This window comes from Lissotriton vulgaris, chromosome 9, assembly GCF_964263255.1.
Source record: "Lissotriton vulgaris chromosome 9, aLisVul1.2, whole genome shotgun sequence".
Taxonomy (NCBI): domain Eukaryota; kingdom Metazoa; phylum Chordata; class Amphibia; order Caudata; family Salamandridae; genus Lissotriton; species Lissotriton vulgaris.
This window is the reverse complement of record NC_141697.1, coordinates 515715847-515734582: the sequence shown is the minus strand read 5'-3', so window position 1 is coordinate 515734582 and position 18736 is coordinate 515715847. Positions and strand designations below refer to the sequence as shown.

General features: G+C 43.2%; 1 protein-coding gene across 2 annotated transcripts in view; it reads left to right on the top strand.

Annotated features, from left to right (window-relative positions):
• The first annotated feature begins 2657 nt into the window (after positions 1 to 2657).
• Positions 2658 to 18736, top strand: part of ARMH4 (armadillo like helical domain containing 4) — a 732743-nt gene continuing 716664 nt past the window's right edge. For both annotated transcript variants that reach the window (XM_086937981.1, XM_086937980.1), the window contains exon 1: positions 2658 to 2810. The gene's annotated coding sequence lies outside the window, so the exon portion shown is untranslated. The remainder of the gene's footprint in view (positions 2811 to 18736) is intronic.

The following is an 18736-nucleotide window of genomic DNA, read 5'->3' as shown; positions in this document are numbered from 1 at the left end:
GTAATGCTTTGTCTTTCATTGTTGGTGCATGAGATTAGAGTGTGGGTAGCCGGCAGAGGCCACATGAATGCTTATCTCAATTGTGGTTCAAGCTGGACCAGAGCCTGGCATCTGAACTGGAGTCTTAAGTGGCTCACTCATCTCAATAGTATACTCTGGGTAATCTGTGCCTGAAATAAGTTTAGATGCTGCTGCCAGGGTGATACCTGTTTTGTATGTGAGGATAGCTTAGCTTGCATGGTTGATGGCCATCTTGTACCTGTGCAGTGAGTGAGGAGTACTTACAATGTTGCCAAATGCTGCACATTATTTGTGTCTGCTTACACACCGCCTTGGACCGCTGCAGCCCATGTTTTGTGCATACAAGACAAGCTTGCATTTTTTCTGGCCAGATCGGTATGTGCTCTATGGGTGTGAGGGAAGTGTACACTCCTGCCTGGTACTGTGCCTGTTATCTGTGTAGAAATATTGTATGCATGTGGGTCAAGCTTACACTCATACACCCCAGTGCTTTTACTTATACTTGCACCAAATCTGAAATTCTGCATATTCTGTGTATCTAAGGGAGGCATTAAATGGTGCTCCCCAGTACCATACTTGTTCCATGTCTTTGAAGGAAGCTTGCACTGGCTTTGCAGTACTACACTTGTGCCATGTCTCTGAAGCAAGCTGGCACTTGCTTTGCAGTACCCCACTTGTTCCGTGTCGTTGAAGGAAACTTGCCCTGGTCCTGCAGTACCACACTTGTTCCATGTATTTCAGGGAAAATTGTGATACTCTTCACCAGTGCTGTATGTCTTATGTTTGTGAGCCAAGGACTCGCTGCCCTCCTGCTCCCTGTGCTCTGTCTATTTCTGTGTGTTATGATTATGGCCAAAGAACTGTCTTAAATATCTCACCAGCCTTGTGTTTCCTCAAAAATAATACTTAATCTTGCTAAGAGAAAACCGGCTTTGCGTAAGCTCACTTCAGTTATTCATCAGAATGTCATTCACATATTTATTCAGATTTTTCAGGACAGCATACATACAATTTGGCAGTGGGTCAGTCATCTTCAGGAATTATGTTGTTGCCCATGTAGGGGAACTGCCTGGTAGGCAGTCACTGGTCTTTAGGATGTTAGATAGCCTGAGTAACACTATTTTGACTGCTTACCCTGTTTTACTCTGTACAAAAAACAAAGACAGTAGTAGTGGCCCTAAATTGGGAAATTACTGCACCTCGTGCTGATATTTAAACCCAGGTTAGATTGTGTTGTACTTAGGTTTACTGCTGCTCAGCCAGTATGCATGAGTGTGTGTGTGGAATGTTGGAGTGCCTGATGACTGAGTAGAATGTTGGTGTGCCTGGTGGACTGGAGGAATGACAGTTAGAGAGAGTTGGCTGAGCAGCAAAGATGCCGCTCCTGGTGGGGCCATGAACCAGTCATGAATCAGCTTGTAACAACTTATCTACCTGTAACTACCATCCTGTAACTTACCAATAAACCTCTACTTTGGTTTACCCCGTAACTACTATCCATCCTTTTAACAGATTGTCTGTGAGAATAGTCAATAGTTTCAATAAGCTTTGTATATATACATAGGTGCACTTGCAGTTCCGGCACCCTACTACTAAAGGTGGCCCTTATACATTAGCAATGCTAATATAAATCATATGGACAATTGATGGAACTACATCCAGCATCTTAAATGGTTGTTCAGTCCACAATAATATTGGAGATCAATAAACACAGGCGCGCATATAGTACAAATCATATGTCCTAGTAGAGGGACATGCAAAAATATCCTTGCAAAAATTAGTCAAGACCAATTCAAGTTTTCAATCTTGATTTATTCTCTGGATTTCCAGCCAAACCTCAGCCAACACGTGTTTCATCTCTTAAGACTTTTTCAAGGCAGATAGGTATTGTACATCCTGTTGTAATTGTAATTCTTTGACAGACTCATAGTGTCAATATCTTCCAAAAAATGGGTCCCGAATGTCTACAAAGCCCAATGCTTGATTGACTGAACTGTTCAGTTTTCCAACGTAATCTAATAAGTAGGATATATTTTAGATCTTATAACTAGTCAAGGCCAAACGCAGGGCAATATATAGTTTGCAGCTGTTGTCATCGATTCCAGTTGATTCTCATAACCGGTGTAAGTAGTTAGCTGTTGCCTTGTTTAGTATACGATGGAAAGAAAAACAGAGCCATGGTGATACGGCTTTTTAGATCACCCAAAATTACATTAAAAACTATGGCATTTAATAAAAAAACAACTAAACCTGCACAGTAATCCATAGTCCTGCCTCTTAACTCCTACCCCGCCCATTAATCCCCCACCCACCCATTGAGTTTGGTGAGTACATTTCATAAATGCACCTGTATGAGTTTGCATTCATTTTGATTACAATGTTCTGCCTTTAAGCCTATAGACAGCCTTTGCAATATTTGTGGATGTGAGTGTCTGTCTGTAGTGGGGTGGGGGTGGAGCGAGGGATACGAGTGGAGGGGGAAAGAGACAGATCGAGGTTCACCTGTTCGATGAAGGTCTACCGCACATTTTATTTTGTTCTGTTTTTTTTTCCTCAAAGGATTCACTTGTGTGTCCGATTTACGTCGTTTTGTAAGTGAAGCTCTTTTCTACGGGAAGTTGGGAATCCTCGCAGAACAGCGCCGAAGACTGGTTGGAGACAGCATCTTGGTCCCTGCGAGGCATCACAGGATGCAGGGGACGCTGATGTGCGGATGAAAGCTGGGCGGCACGCGATGCTGGGGACATGAGCTGCTGCTGAGGGCTGTGCTGCACTGCTGCGCTACCTTGGTACGTGCTGTGTGCGTCTCCTTTTGTGCTAATTTCTCATTGCCTGGCTGCTCTGTGTTCACCTGCACCGTGCCTCCCAGGCGTATCGTTGTGCAGTGGGTCTGCTGATTGCAAGGGTTATCTCGAGGTCATTGGCTGGGTCTATAATTATTTAAGGCTGCTGTCGGTGTTTCCAATTTCAGGATGGGCATCGGCCCGCAAGCCTCTGGCGGGGCAGGTCGGCCTGGGCAGCAGCGGGCTCCTGGCGGGGCTGATAGCTGGCGTGCAGAACCTCGGCTCCATGGCAGGTCACATGTGCTGCAGCACATGTGTTAATTGTTACAAATAATAACAATACGAACACCTTATTATTATGGGGGTCTGTGTTGTGGTGGGGGCCAAAACAGAAATAACCAGTGCTGCTACAATCCCTGTGCTCTGTAACACCTGGCTTTTTTCTAAGTAATACAATAATACTTTCGATACAAACACAGTGGGATGATATTTCATCCAATTCTGTACACCCACGATGTTACCGATGTTGTGCTGTCTTGTGTCTAAATGTGAGGCACGCAGAATGCTGCTAATGAAAAGGTTTATTGTTTTTTATGTATTATAGATGTGTCTTTTGCAAGCTGGGGGAGGGCATTCACCGATGATTCTGTTCTTTATTAATAGTAATAATAATTATATTAATTATACTATATGAGAAAGAATGCATAATACAAGCAGGAGTGCTGCCCACACGTGATTCTTACCATAACTGTTCAAATTAATAATGATTCTACCACTACTATTATTATCTTTATTATTATTTTTATCATCATCGTCATTATTGAGTCATTATTAAGTCTAATAATGGCGGCCGATGTAAGCTCAGGCAACAATGCTGGGACAGCCTATCGTAGCGGTAGCGATTCTTTCTTTCATAATTAGTATCGTTATTTTTATAATTATCATTATTGAGAAGTCGTCATGGACTTTGTAAAAGAGTACTGGCCACGTTGCTGTCACTCATTCCCTATGAGATGTTCTACAGTATTCATTAATATTCATAATTACATTAATAATTAGGCTGTATCGCCCTCTGCTCTTATTAGCCCCACCATGCAATTAGGGTCCCGAGCCCAAAACGAGGGCATACAATGGAAAAACAAAGCAATAAACAGCTGTTCGTGTCCAGGGGCATGTGAGTAATAAAGTTATTAGCACATGCGCTCCTACTGTCATCTAACATAGGGAAATAAACGCACCCACTGCCTCTGCCTGCTTCACGTGCCTGCCACTGAACTGGAGTCACAGGTGCATGATCACGGGAAAGGCTTCCACCAGCTGTTAATGCCCGGCAGTTAGTGGGCAATAAGACGTGGCAGCTGTCCCCCTAATTTCTCCCCATAAAGGAGGACAAACAGATGAGGTGTCCCTGCCTGCTGTACGTTCCTGCTTCACACTTCCACGGAACGTGGAATGCGGGCAAGCAACAGCAGTTATTGGCAGCATTCTCAGATGTGATTGGCTGAACCAATCACCACATCACATCCGGGGTAATAATAATAAAGACTGCTACTACTAAAAATAATAATAATCATCGTCACCACCATCGAATTCGAGTTATTAATATTATTATTATTATTAGCGTTTATAATAATATCTGACGTTATTAACATTGTGTTTAAATTGGTATTGATTATAATAACAAGAACAACACCAATAATAATAATAAATGATATTATTCCTGTTAGGAGCATTATTTTTACTTTATGTTGATGGAAGGCATGGAGTATAAGAAATAAACTCGAGCCGCGTGCTGCCACGCCTGTTTCGTCACACCTGCGTTAACCCCCACACGTCCTCCTTTGGGTCTGAAGAGACGCATTCGCGTCACATTATTAAACAGAGTTCACGCTGTCAGCGTCGAAAACGCAATGCTCCAGGACGAGAGAAAAGAGCCCGTGCGCTGAAGTAGAGAAAAGAGCGGGCACGAGGCGCCGGGAGCCCCGGGGGATTGTCCAAGGGGGTTTCTCACTTCATTAGGACGACGGAGGAAAACAAAGCCCCGAGGACTGCAGTAGGCAGGTTGTTTGCCTTTGTTGTCATGGTGGAAAATCTAGTCTCAGTCTCACTGGCAAGAGCATTAGAGCGACGTAACGCCAAATACATACAAATGATAACCCCAGGTAGCATTCCGGGAACGTGTGACAGCAACACAAATTTAGACTTGCTAGTCAGCCGCCTCCGCCCCTCCTTGCAGCCTTGTACTTGAGAAGGGGCGATCATCAGACTGTCTGGTGATGGATTCACACAGTGCATCTGGGCATACAAGGGCGCGGCTATCAACAGTGAAGCAAGTGCAGTGGCACCGGGGTCTTAGGCCCTGATGGAGCCACCTCATCCCAATGAGTGACTGTTCTGTTCAACCAAATCAGCTGTTGAGGTGCAATTTCCTTGCTTGCATTAGACCCCCCTGGCACCCTCGCTATGCCACTGTGGGCACGGTGCAGTATCGAAATACCATCTGAAGAGAGAACCCGCCTATTTTGCTCTGCTATTTCTGTTTGCTCAATTGTTCACCTTAATACAAAATAGCAGCAGGGCACCACCCTGCTGGGACTGTTACGTGAACCAAACCTGTATGTGTTTGTGAAAGGAGGGTATTATTTGTTTATGTCAAAGCTATGATAAAATATTTGCTGAAGCTAAATCAAGACGTTTGTTGACCTTTCTAAACATAGGAAAAGGCATTTTTTAAAATGTAATATGACTTAAATCAGCACAGGAGAGTAAAATAGGAGATGATAAAAGGGACAAAGTAATGTTTGTTTTCCCCTACAATGAAATCTGTGTGCCACATCTAATGTCATCGGATGCCTTTTAATTTTGGCGTTAGTCAAGACCCTTTCATTTTATGAAAAATATTATATATATATATATATATATATATATATATATATATATATATATATATATATACACACACACTAGTCCTTCATTTGCAAAAAAATATAAGTGTCAGTATCCTCGTCAGGAGGACACTGCAGCTCGCACCGTCCATTTCCTCTGCCAGTGTTGCCAATGACAATTCCATCTCAATCACTAACCATCACATTCTAACAGCTGTGACAAATCATACTATTCCAGGCCCTCGGAGCTATAAGAATGGCATAAGTGCCGGTTCAGACATTTAAGTGCCAAGCACCAGAAACCACTGGCTCAAATTAAGCACTGGCACACACACACGCACAAGCACACATTCACACGCACGCACACACACAAATCCAATATATATCTATCTATGGAATAGTGGCTTTCAGCAAGCCCTCTTTATTCATTGATCTGTTGTGTCATTCACATATTTCTCTACCCTATTTCAGCATAGAGCACTTTAGCCATTGGTTAACTTCACTGTGAGTGACACCATTTTGGCCTTTCACAAGGAGCACATCCGCACACAAAATAATTCTCTTGATTGATTGTCAAGGACTTCTGTGCCAATGTGTGGTTTTTGAGACCCGAAAATGTTTTTGTTATTCTGCAATATTTTAAAAAACATTTTCAAGGGGTCAGCATCTCCAAAAATAATGTTGTAAAAAAACACAGCTGAACAAAACTTGCCAAAGCTGAACTCTGCAGCCAACCTCAGAGCAATTGGCTTGGCGAGTTTATGTTCGAGTTTTATCTTATGGCCATGGACAGTTTTCATTTACTTATTTATTGAATGTGAGGTAACAATTTTTTTCTGAATAAAGTGTACTTTTTTATTTTATGTTTTGCTACTACTTTGATTTACATCAGTGATATGTGTGTATGGATGTGTTATTTATATAGCTTAAACCAAGCACAAATGCAGCAGAGTGCTGTACATGATCAAAGGCCAAGTCACAATCAATATGTGATACAAGGAGTAGGTGGTTTGTGGACTATTAATGCGTCATTGTGTAGTGTTCGTTAAATAGCTCAGTCTTCAGCACTTTCCTAAATTGGAGCATGGTTGAGGTAAGCTTTATGGATATAGGAGGTTGTTTCACTAGTTGCATAGATCATGAAGGCCTATTGCCATCTTTTTTTTGTTGCACTTTTCTGTCTCCAGTCTGACTGTGCCTAGGCTGCGGGTGAGCCAAGAGCCCTCAGAGATGGTGAGCTTGTCAGCCAGGTAGGCAAGAGTGGTTGTTGTGATGGCTTTGTACAGGATGGTTTTGAAGATGGCGTGGCTGGCAAGGGTAGCTAATGGAGTGCCACCAGGGTGCGAGACGTGGTCAGCTGGCTTCAGGACCTTAATGAGGCATGTTGCTTCTAGGTAGCTCTTAAGGTGGTAGGGCCAGTGTGAACTCTTGAATGCCATGGGGAAGTACAATGCCACCACCAGATATGAGAGTATGAGGGCTTGAATGGCAGTTCTGATGCCTCTTTCTGGTCGGAATGGTTTCTCCATCTTGAGTAGAGACAGCAAGTACTAGTCCATCATGATATTGTTGGTGATGTGTTCCTTTAGTTTAGGGTGTGATTGGTGTTCAGGGTGAATTTGCAGATGGAGTTTGAATCCATTCAGGCTCGTGGTGTTCCGCCAGGTTTGTAGTAGTTGTTGTTTGTTGATTATGGAGAATAGCAGGAGTTCTGCTTGGTGGGATAAGATTCAAGTTGGTGCTGGACATACAGGTCTGGATTAGGTGTAGCTACTGTTTGTACTGCTGGGTGTCTGGAACATGAGAGTCTTTCAAATATTGTTGTGTGAGAATCAAAAAGGCTGATTTGTGTTCCTTTGATAATGTCACACATTAATCTAAAGACTAATAGAAAGTGTATGTAAAGACACGGTTAGACCACCAGCAAAGACAGACGCACAGACACACAGCTGAACGCATACAACCCCACAGACCCAAAGATACCTACACGCAAAAGCAACCACGCAGACTCACAACCACATAGGGACACACACACACACACATTCAAGCAACCACATATGCATGTGAAATTCACATATGCACATGCGTTTTTATAGTTTTACTTAATTTGAACTCACCAGAATAAATTTGCAAAGTTTTATTAAGTAAGTCAGAGACACAGGTTTCAAACCTTTATCTAATGCATTCAGTGAGTCCGTAGAAGTTGATGGCTGATTATCAGTTTTTGCTAAAACAGAACCTTTGACGGTGTGGATCCAAGCTTGAGTGGAGAAAGTAATAATGTACATAATTGAATGCATCATACAAAGCACAGAGGAGGAAAGGCCCAATCTAAAAATGTAAGGTACTCTCTTGTTGATCTTTAACTCGCTGCCTCTCCTCCACAGAAGACAATGCCAATATATGCCACTTTGACCTTCACCAAACCTAAAGGCATTATAAAAAGAGCAGTGCCCTATTATATATATTTTATTATTGTGAGTAGTGTCATTTCATATTGTCACATACTCCCCAAAGCAGCCGTTACAACAAAGTGCACATCAAATCCTTACATCAGTTTATTAAAGTTAGGTGTATATGTAGTCCTAAAACACTTATTTTACAGATCTTCCTATGCATTACATACGATATCTGCTAAAGAATCAATATTTTGTAGACCATCTGTTCTGTCTGATTGTGAGCACATAATCAATATATAGTGGGCTTTGGAATGGATTCAGACTCTGTAACTGGTTCCTTATTGTATTTCTTGTAGCGCGCTTCTCAGTAGAAATGCTTATTAGGCAAATGGCTTATGACATGTGACGGCTAAGCACCAATGGCCATATGCAGGTAATCTCCATTTACCTATTCTTAAATACTGAATTTTACTGATTTGGTATTTAAGAATAGGTAAATGGGATGTAAATAATTATTCGGTAAATATTACCGAATCTGTAAGATTCAGTAATTAAGAATCTGTATTTACCGATTCGGTAATTCGCATTCATTCCTATGGGCCTGAAGGCCCATAGAAATGAATGGGAAGCCATTCAGTATTACCGATTCGTTAAATACCGAATCGGTAATAGGGGGAACATTCATGGGTGCACATGTGGCACACATACATGCCCTAAGGGCATGTATGTCTGCCGCATCGCACTGTTGTAAAAGCAAAATAATTGCTTTTCCAAAGGTTTTCGATATTTACCACCAACTTGTAGTTGGTGGTAAATAACGAATCCTTAACTCAGGAATGCACTAACTTGAGTGCTCCCTACATTACGGATTGCGTAATTTACCGAATCGGTAATTTTAAGGAATCAGTAATTTACTGATTCCTTAAATTACCGATTCGGTAAATTACAGAACCCATAAATTTGGCCACCTACATCTCAATAGCCTAATACCGGTCGGTAACGGCTGAAATTCGGTAATTTCGGCCATTACCGACTGGTATTGGGCTACCTACATCTGGCCCCAGGTGATGTGTAATATTGTCGTGTTCCGGTCCAGGAAAGACATGGCTTGGCAGTTTGGGCTGGACTGTTCCCATGAGGCACAGGGTCAGACTGATTTGCATATGGCCATGTCTGAACTGGGGTGGTGTGGAGTGCAAAAAAAACAATGGATTTAGGCCCAGATATCTGTACTGAGGTGAGTGTATGACATTGTTCTGCATTCTGTCCATCAACTGTTGTTTTTGCATTTGTCACCCGAGTTGGATGGGTATGCTCAGATGTGAGTCCCATGCTCTCCACACCACTGGAGTCAAGCTATCCTGGCTGAAGACGGCTGATAGCCAGAAACCGGTCCTAGGATGCTTGATTCCGGTCCAGGAAAGTTATGGCTTGGCAGTTCGGGCTGGACTGTTCTCATGAGGCACAGGGTCAGACTGATTTGCATATGGCCATGTCTGAACTGGGGTGGTGTGGAGTGCACAAAAACGATGGATTTAGGCCCAGATATCTGTACTGGGGTGAGTGTATGACATTGTTCTGCATTCTGTTCATCAACTGTTGTTTTTGCATTTGTCACCCCGAGTGGGATGGGTATGCTCAGATGTGAGTCCCATGCTCTCCACACCACTGAAGTTAAGCTATCCTGGCTGAAGACGGCTGATAGCCAGAAACCGGTCCTAGGATGCTTGATTCTGGTCCAGGAAAGACATGGCTTGGCAGTTCGGGCTGGACTGTTCCCATGAGGCACAGGGTCAGACTGATTTGCATATGGCCATGTCTGAACTGGGGTGGCGTGGAGTGCAAAAAAACGATGAATTTAGGCCCAGATCTCTGTACTGGGGTGAGTGTATGACATTGTTCTGCATTCTGTCCATCAACTGTTGTTTTTGCATGTAGTATGGAGTGGAGCAGAAAACATTCTGCCTAGTAATTCTTATCCAGTGCCTAATATACAGAAAACACAAGCACTTTATGCAGTTGTGTGGTCTGTTCCCCTATTGACTGGGCCACTGGAATGTGGTGTTAAAGATATGTCTTTCTGTCATCCCATGCTAATTGCTGGTTGTGGAGAGAAAGGTCAATTTGTTGCTAGGACAATGAATGCAACAAAGGGTACTATAGCATCCTCAAATTTCGAAATACTTTAGAGGGATTTTCACCTATGTTGCAAAAGGTGCAGCACTTTCTGAGTACTGCTTGGTTATGAAAGATTTCTGGGGCTTAGATTTTCATGTGAAAGGGTGAACAAACACATTAAGATCAATGGTCATAACTGAATGTATATAGGTTAAGATCTTTCTGGTTCCCCAGTTGGAATCAGGAAATATGTGGAGTAAATTGTTCTCCTAAATGGTATAAATGTAAAAGGATTGTTTAGGGGTAGGGTGATTGAATTTGAGGTATGCTTCTCTGTCGTAGTGAAGTGGGTGAGAGCATGGTGCGATCAAGACAGTGGTTGCTACTCAGTGATGATGTGGTATATAGGTAACAAGAAGAGTAGGCAGAGGATGTGTCCTCCATCATGAGTAGTGAACCAGTTGTGCAAACCCTAACGTGTCTATCTCTAGTTCTTTTGCATTGGCTTTATAAGGATTGTCTGCAAAAATGTTGAAATCGCCCAAGAGAAAGGAGTGATATAAGGTTTGCATCATCATTGGAGCCATGTCCATGACATTGGCTGGAAAAGATTTGATGCATTTCTTTGGTGTGTGATAACAACAAATCACATAACATGGAAATGCGACAAGTAATGCATTTTATGCAAAGTTGTTGATATGCATTATGGGCTCTCTGGTTCTTTTGTTACCAACCTTGCAACCATTCGCTTGGGTATTGGAAAGCAAGTTGTCAATCAGCTAAGTCTTTGTGATTTACAAGAAGTTTTGACTTGATGAAGAGTTACAAAAAGTGGAAGACAGTGTTCATCGGGCCCTTCAAAAACTTGGAGTGCACCGTTAACAACAGTATTGTGGATGTTGTTGACAAACGTCATGTGTTATTAAAGAGGGCACCTCTGAGTTTGGACAAGGCATTGGGGAACGTTTACAACTGTTTTCTTTTATTGACAGTATTCGGATAAGTATAGCATTTGAACAATATCGATACAGTATCCAAATAAAATAAAGATACAGTTGAAACCAGTGTGTTGTCCTTGTCTTTTTTTTGTGCAACGTTTCCATCACTCCTGCAGTGCAAAACACCCAAGGTCCCCCCCCCCCCCCCCCCATCCCGGCTGAACTCACCCCCCCATGCTGCTCCTTTATTTCCCACCTGTACCTGCCAGTATCAATGGGCAGTAGCATACAAAATAAGTGCGTTTCTGGTGTCACTGACTTGTCCAAGGGAATGTACTACAAGGTTCCTTACCTGGAAGAAACATAGTAAAGATGAAAAGGACCAGTGAATTAATGCGCGTAAGGAGGAGTTTTTACGGGGGATACGTATCATCTTTGATGCTTCGCGTAAATACTTTAAACATGGAGGACTTGTACTGAACGATGAGATGTTTACATAAGCCCTCTCTTTCTTCCCTATGTAAATTAACGTTCTCAGAAAACAGCCCAGGGAGTGACACTTCAATCCAGGCTTGTGCCATCGGCAAAGCAGGGTTCTTCCGTTGCACTGTAATGTATGGTTCATTTAGTAATATGGTCAGGTTCAAAATTTAGTCAAGGCTCTGTATAAGTCAGGGCAGGGATAAATCCCTGTGTCAACTCTTCCAGGGAACAATTCAATTAGCAGCCAGTGACCCGGTGGAGCAGCTCAATAACCTGTGCCCAGTAGCTGGTCAATGACCAGCATAAGCAAGGATATGAGGTAGAACTGCATTCGGAGATCGACACAGAGAGCTAAGCGATGATGTTTCCTTATAACTATTAGAGATGTGATATATGATGAGATACACTCTATTAGGAATTTGGCCCTGGATATAGTGTAAATTATGGGATACTCCATGGGGATATGATAGAATTCGTTGCCAATTGTGAATCATGCAATGGGGACCTATGTCGCTTTCCTAATTCTCCTGTAGGGAATTCCTGGCTTGATCCCAATTCTGGAAATGCACTTTATAAAGCCATTGAACTAGGTAAGTACTATTCCCCAAGGTATACAGCACTTGAGTCACCGCATTGGTAAGGGGTTCCGAGTCGTGGACCTGAAACAGGATTCTCAGTGATCATCTAATTTGTGAGCAAGTGACCGGGTGGAATGTTAAACTGAGCCTCAAGGGCCTCAAATGTTCGCAATATGCCAGCTGGGAATAGATCTGAGATGGTAATTATTACCTGCTTGTCCCACAATTCCAGATGTGACAGAGGAATATTGTTAGTAGTGCCTGGTAGCTCAGAAAGTGGGATCATGGGAGAATAGGTACATCTGTGCCTGTGAAGTGCTTGTGAGCGCATAAGGCAGTACAGAACAGTGGATAACAGTGGTAGGGGCAACAGAGTAAGGGAATTTAGAGATAGCACCATGTAGTTCAACCGCCTCTTGTCTTGGTCTCTTACTGTTAGTCCTGTCATCCTGAAGGTGGTCGTCCCCAAAACCTTTTGCTGATTACCTCCTCTTTTTGCTGTATCTTTTTGATGGCCTTAGGACTCTGAGCACTTTACCACTGCTGATCAATGCTAAAGTGCATGTGCCTCGCCCCTAAACATGATGACATTGGTGTATACATAATAGGCATTTTTAATTTACCTATAAGTCCCTTGTAAAGTGGTATACTATGTAAGCAGGGTCTGTAATCTAAATGGTACTAGTGGGCCTGCAGCACTGGTTGTGCCACCCAAACAAGTACCCTTTCAAACCTGTCTCAGGCATGCCATTGCAAGGCCTGTGTGCGAGGTTTCTGCCACTTCGACTTGGCATTTAAAACCACTTGCCAAGCCTTAAACCCTTTTTATTACACATAGATCACCCCTAAGGTAGGCACTAGGTAGCCCTAAGGGCAGGGTGCTGTTTAACTAAAAGGTAGTACATGTATTTTTAAGTTTTACATGTCCTGGTGATGACAAACGGCTCATTTCATTTTTCACTATTGTGAGGCCTGCTCATCTCATTGGCTAGCATTGGGAATTCCGTAAAACACTTTAAAGCTGTAATTCCTGATTAGAAAAGAGTAGCTCCATCATGTTTCATATCTTTGGAACGGCAATGATACATCCTCTTTACTGGTAAAGTTGTATTTAATATTACTGTTTTAGAAATGCTACTTTTAGAAAGTGGATATTTTTCTGATCTTTTTCCTCGGTGTGCCTTGCAGCCTGTCCCAAATACACGTCTGGGATGGGTGACAGCGACACTTAGTGCATTCCCTCTAGACAGCCAAAAACGCAGGTGTGACAGATAACTCATCTGCATTCATCTACATTCTGATGGCTCTTCCTGGGGAGGAAGAGGGAGAGGGAGCTGACACACCTGAAAAGGCAGTGTCCTGTGTCTCAGTCAATGGGCTGATTAACCCTTCCTGATAGCGTGGCAGATAGGGCTGGGATGAAAGGGTACCTGTGCACTTCAAAGGCCTGCTTTGAAGTCACCCAAAGGCTCTTTTGGGTATAAGTACTGGGGCGATCATACCAAGACAGTACTCTATTGTACCTGTGAAGAATTGCCAGGAGTAAGGACTGCTGTGCTACAAGGATTACCACTCTGTCTGACTGCTGCTCTGAGAGAATTGCTTTTTGCTTTGCTGAGCTGCCCTGCTTTCCTGTTGATCTCTGCCCTGCTGAGGACAAGGAATGGACTCATCTCTCCTGGACCCAGAGTGACTCAGAGGGCTCGCTAGCTTGCCCCATTTCTGAAGTCTCAGCCCATCAAAGACTTCCTTCAACCCTGCAGCATCACCTGGACTCTGCCATCTGTGAATCCTGCCTTGCCAAAATGTGCCAATCCAGTCCTGGGCCCTTGAATGGTGATTTCTGCTGTCCAAACCCATCAAAATCGATGCAGCCTAAACTTTGCACTGTTTGGAACTGACGTTGCCCTTCGGTGCTAACGCAGAAGCCGATCAACAACATCGCTTCGGCGGAGTGCACAGCTCGACGACAAGGAGCACTTCTCAATGACGATGCAGCGTCTGCATTGTAAAGGAGTTCAACGCTGAATTCTTCATCGACTGTGTGGATCAGAGCAGACGCTTCAACTCCATTCATGGGATAGACGGCGACACAGCACCCCCTGACTCCTTGATTCGAGTCATCGATGTAGACGCTTGCTCCATTGAAGATACTTTCTCAGTGGGATCTACGTGAGTCATGTAGCCAGCCTGCCCTCCATTGTGGTCGGCCTGAACTTTGGATTTGCCCCATCCACCGCAACCTCAATTAACCCCTAAGCGCTATTGACTTCTAAGCACTACTTTTTGATTTAATCTAAAAAAAATTATAACTCCGGTTGTACATATTGGATTTTTGTTGTTTTGGTCTTGTTTTAGTCATAACACTATTTTCAATTTTCTTTAGACCTGTGTGGAGTATTGTTGTGGTGTTTTTATTGTGTTACTGTATGTTGCACAAATATTTTACACATTGCAGCCGTGGCAGGTAGAAGGGGGGGGGGGGGGCGGTGGGTCCGGTTGCGGGGATTTCGAGAGATAACCCAGAGGAAAAATGTATTATTTATTTAATTTTCCCTTGTGGTCATCTCTTGAAATCCTCCCCAGCCGGCCCCACTGCTCTTACCTGCAGCAGCCACAGCTGACACATTGCCTCTTCTGATAAGCCTGACTGCTCTGTGCCATGCTACAAGAGGGTGAGTGAAATGCTACAAGAGGGTGAGCACAGGTTATCTTTTAGTGTCTATCTAGCTTACCCTGACTTGGATTGTGGTCCCTACTTGGACAGGTTTCATACCTCTGCCAACTGGAGACCCAATTTCAAACACTTGCTGAAATTCCCATCTCAAAAAGGGAGTGACCTGTCAGCCACCAAGCAGGCCACTGGAATTGTGCTGCTAGGTAATAATGTTCAAAGTCTGGGATATTCCAGGCCAGCAGCCTCCACAGGGAGTTAAGGATAGACAATGCAACCCACCAGCGTCCCTTGTTCCAAAGAAAATCACCCAACTCCATATCTAATTCTCTGAAGATGAACCAGGGGAGTGACAAAGGGAGGTTGATGAAAAAATACAGCAGTCATGGTAGCACTATCATCTTGATGAATGCTATCTAAACCAAGACCAACAGGGATAGTGTGGACCAAGAAGAATTGGGCCCTTAGTGACCAAAGCTCTCTCCCCAGGTTACCATCCTGGAGGTCCACCGGCGAGTGATGCACATTGATTCCAAGGTACTTGAATGTGACCATTTCTCATTGGAGCTGAGGATCTAACTGAAGTGGAGGTGGAATCATATAACCAGCACCAAGGGGGAATATACAGGATTTGGACCATTTGAAATTCAGACTAGAGATCGCCACAAATTCAGCCAGGAGGAGAGCTATAGGGATCAGATCCGATTGGTCGTCCCCAACATAGGGAAATATATCATCAGCATAAAAGGACACTGCATGGAGAGTGGTATGGGTTGTTATGCCCCATCGTACTCCCTGTTTCTGCAGTTGGATTGCCTAGGGCCCATCACAATAGCAAAGAGTATTGGTGAGAGGGGGCATCCCTGTCGGGCTGCCCCTGCTATCTATGAAGGAGTATGCAACACACTGTCGCGTTCTGACCCTGGCTGTTGGAGCTGCATATACTAGACAAATCCAATTACACCAAGTAGGCCCAGGGCCCATCCGGTGAAACATTTCCAACATATAATACCAATGGTGGGAGTCGAAAGCCTTTTCTAAATTAAGGGCAACACATGCAACCCTTGGAAAAGCATTCATAGCACTTGCCTTGACAACCCAAAGTCTCCTAAGTTTGTGATCTGGGATAAAACCTGGGATTGGTCAGGGTGTATCAGCAATGGAAGATTCAAAAGCAATCCATTAGCTATTAGTTTAGAAAGTACCTTGAAATCTGTATTAAATAGAGATAAGAGGATATGTCCTTCAAGTCTTTATTGGGTTTAAGCATCGTAGATATGATTACTTCATTTAGGGTGCCCGGGTGGGAGTCCTGCTTAAGGTAGGCAATGTAGAACTGAAGCAGCCGGGGAACTAACTGAGGGGCAAAGAGAGTGTAGAATTCAGATGGGAACCTGTTGGACCAGGGAATCGTGCTCCTCAGCAGGTCATCTACAACAGCTCCGAGCTCTTGCAATGATAAAGGGAGGTCAAGTGCCTGTCAGGCTGTCACAATTAGGTGGGGTAACGAAAGTGACCCAAGGAAGGTGTAGAATGCTGAAGCTGGGATGGCAGTTGTGAGCCTATACAGGGCCTTGCAGTACGTACAGAACGTGTCATTAATGGCCTACTGAATGGCCAGTATCTGTCCTGAAGGGAGAATCAAACAGAGTTGAACCGAGCTCAACATCACTGACCTGGTCAGATGCGCTAAAAGTCAGCCTACTGTGTCTCTCTCATTATAAGTCCTGACTAGGTAAGCAAACAGTCTAAACAGTGCAGTTTCTCTAGGCTATAGAAGAAAGAGAATCTGTCTGGCTTAACCTCGGCCATCTTGTCCGGGTGAGCGGGAAGCTTCTGTTCAAGGGATCGGCATGCGATTTCCAGTTGGGCAGGGTTGCTCGCTAACACCCTCCTTACTCCCACCACTGACTTAATGCAGAAAAACGCAAGTGACAACTTTAAAGGCTTTCGACTCTAGTAGGGGGCACGAGGTGATGCCTTCGTTTTCATAAAAAAGGAATCAATGTGATTCTGTAAGGAATGATGGAATACCGTTTCCTCGCTACCATTGTCTGCAGATGCCAAGTCGCAGTTGGTGTTAACAGTAGCCCGATGCCATCCTGGCACAATACGATATGGCCCAATACCATCCTGTCACAATAGGATATGTACACAATGCATAATTGAATGTCAGGGGTGCTAACAAACTTATCTATTCTGGAGTGGTTGAGGTGTACTGGGGAATAGAGGAAGTAGTCTCACCGGAGTGGAAATTTTATGCGCCAGACATCGCCCAGGTGCTAACCATCTAACCAAGCTCAAAGTGCCCTTGAGGCTGATAAGGTTGAGGATTGGGGGAGTGGGGACATCGTAAGTTCAAGGGTTGGGTTTAGTACACAGTTAAAATCACTCCTAGTATCTAGAGGATAGCCACCCAGTCCAACAAAAAGTCAGATAAATGAGCCCAGAAGCCAGGTTCACCCATGGGGTACTTTTGATGAGATATGCTGGTAGTGAGTGGCTTTTCAGAACCAATTTTATCAAGTGAAGACTGTTAACTGAGGGCCAGCAAGCCTTCACATTGTAGTATCGTGAAAGTTAGCTATGATGGAACTCTTTTGGCTCCTGATGGACTCCGTAGAACTGTGACGTAAACGTTAGAGCATAGTGAAGTGAAGTGAATGTAGGTTTAGAATGTTGTTTGATTTTACACACAGAAGAATGAAGATGTGTTGTACTAAGCTCCATGTGTGGGCGTGGCTATTAATTAGTGGTTACCCGGACTGGAGAGGATGCTACATACATGAGGACTTAAACTGTGCGAAAGTCCTTTAAATCATCTGTCCATAGATAGTAGCAGTGAAGCCTTGGTTTAGTCCTGGCATAGTACTGTGTTCTGTTTAATTTTTATGAATTGAATATTAGTCATTCACAATAATTTGATCTGTGATATGGAGTTCTGTTGTGGGCTTCCATTTGGGGATAATTCAAGACTATTACATAAAATAAAGTTGCTCTTTGAGGACAATCTTAGTAAATGTACTATAAATGGCAAGCTGATGCAGGGAGGCAAGACTATATTCCCTAAAAATGATGTACTCGTGTTTATTGCATTTGTATTTATTTGCAGCCAGACAATTTGGACAAGAAAAGCAGTGGGAAACTGTGCCCAGTACTGAATCAATGATTAAGATGGGTGGGAAGTAGGTCAGTGCATTAATCCAAATGTTTGTCGAAGGCAGGACAATTTTTCATGTCAAGACAGAGTCAAATAGGAACCTTGAAATCAAGCTGGATAAGGACGACAGAGGTTAATACTAATTAAGTTGTTTATAATAAATTAGCAATTTCTATTAAAATAACATTGTTAACTTACATTACAAGATTCGGAATTGTAGAAGAAGCACAAAGGGAGCTAAATAAACCTCTACTGCCCATATTATGGGGCTATTTGGAAAACAAACACTTAAAAAAGAACAACAATGAGACCACTATATATAACAAGAGTGCAAACTGACAAGCTTCAATTGACCAATTTAGAGATCCGAGCGATTGGATGCCAATGTGGGTGGCTTTACTTATTGCATACTATAATACACAATAAAATGTGAAAATAGAAGACACAATGAAAAAGTAATAGTAAATAGTGAATGAAAACTGGAACAGAGCCTAATTTGTCTCTTGTGGATTCCAGATGGTGCACTATTTGGCACTGTGTAAATAACGGTGGTTGGGCTTAGACATGACTCTCTTAATGGGGAGTGAAGTATTTGCATCCGCAAGTTTTCTCATTGTTGAGAGAACTGTGAAGAAGTCAGTGGACATTTTTCTTAAAGGAATGGAGGTGGTGGTGGTGGATTTAAGTGGCCCTGGAT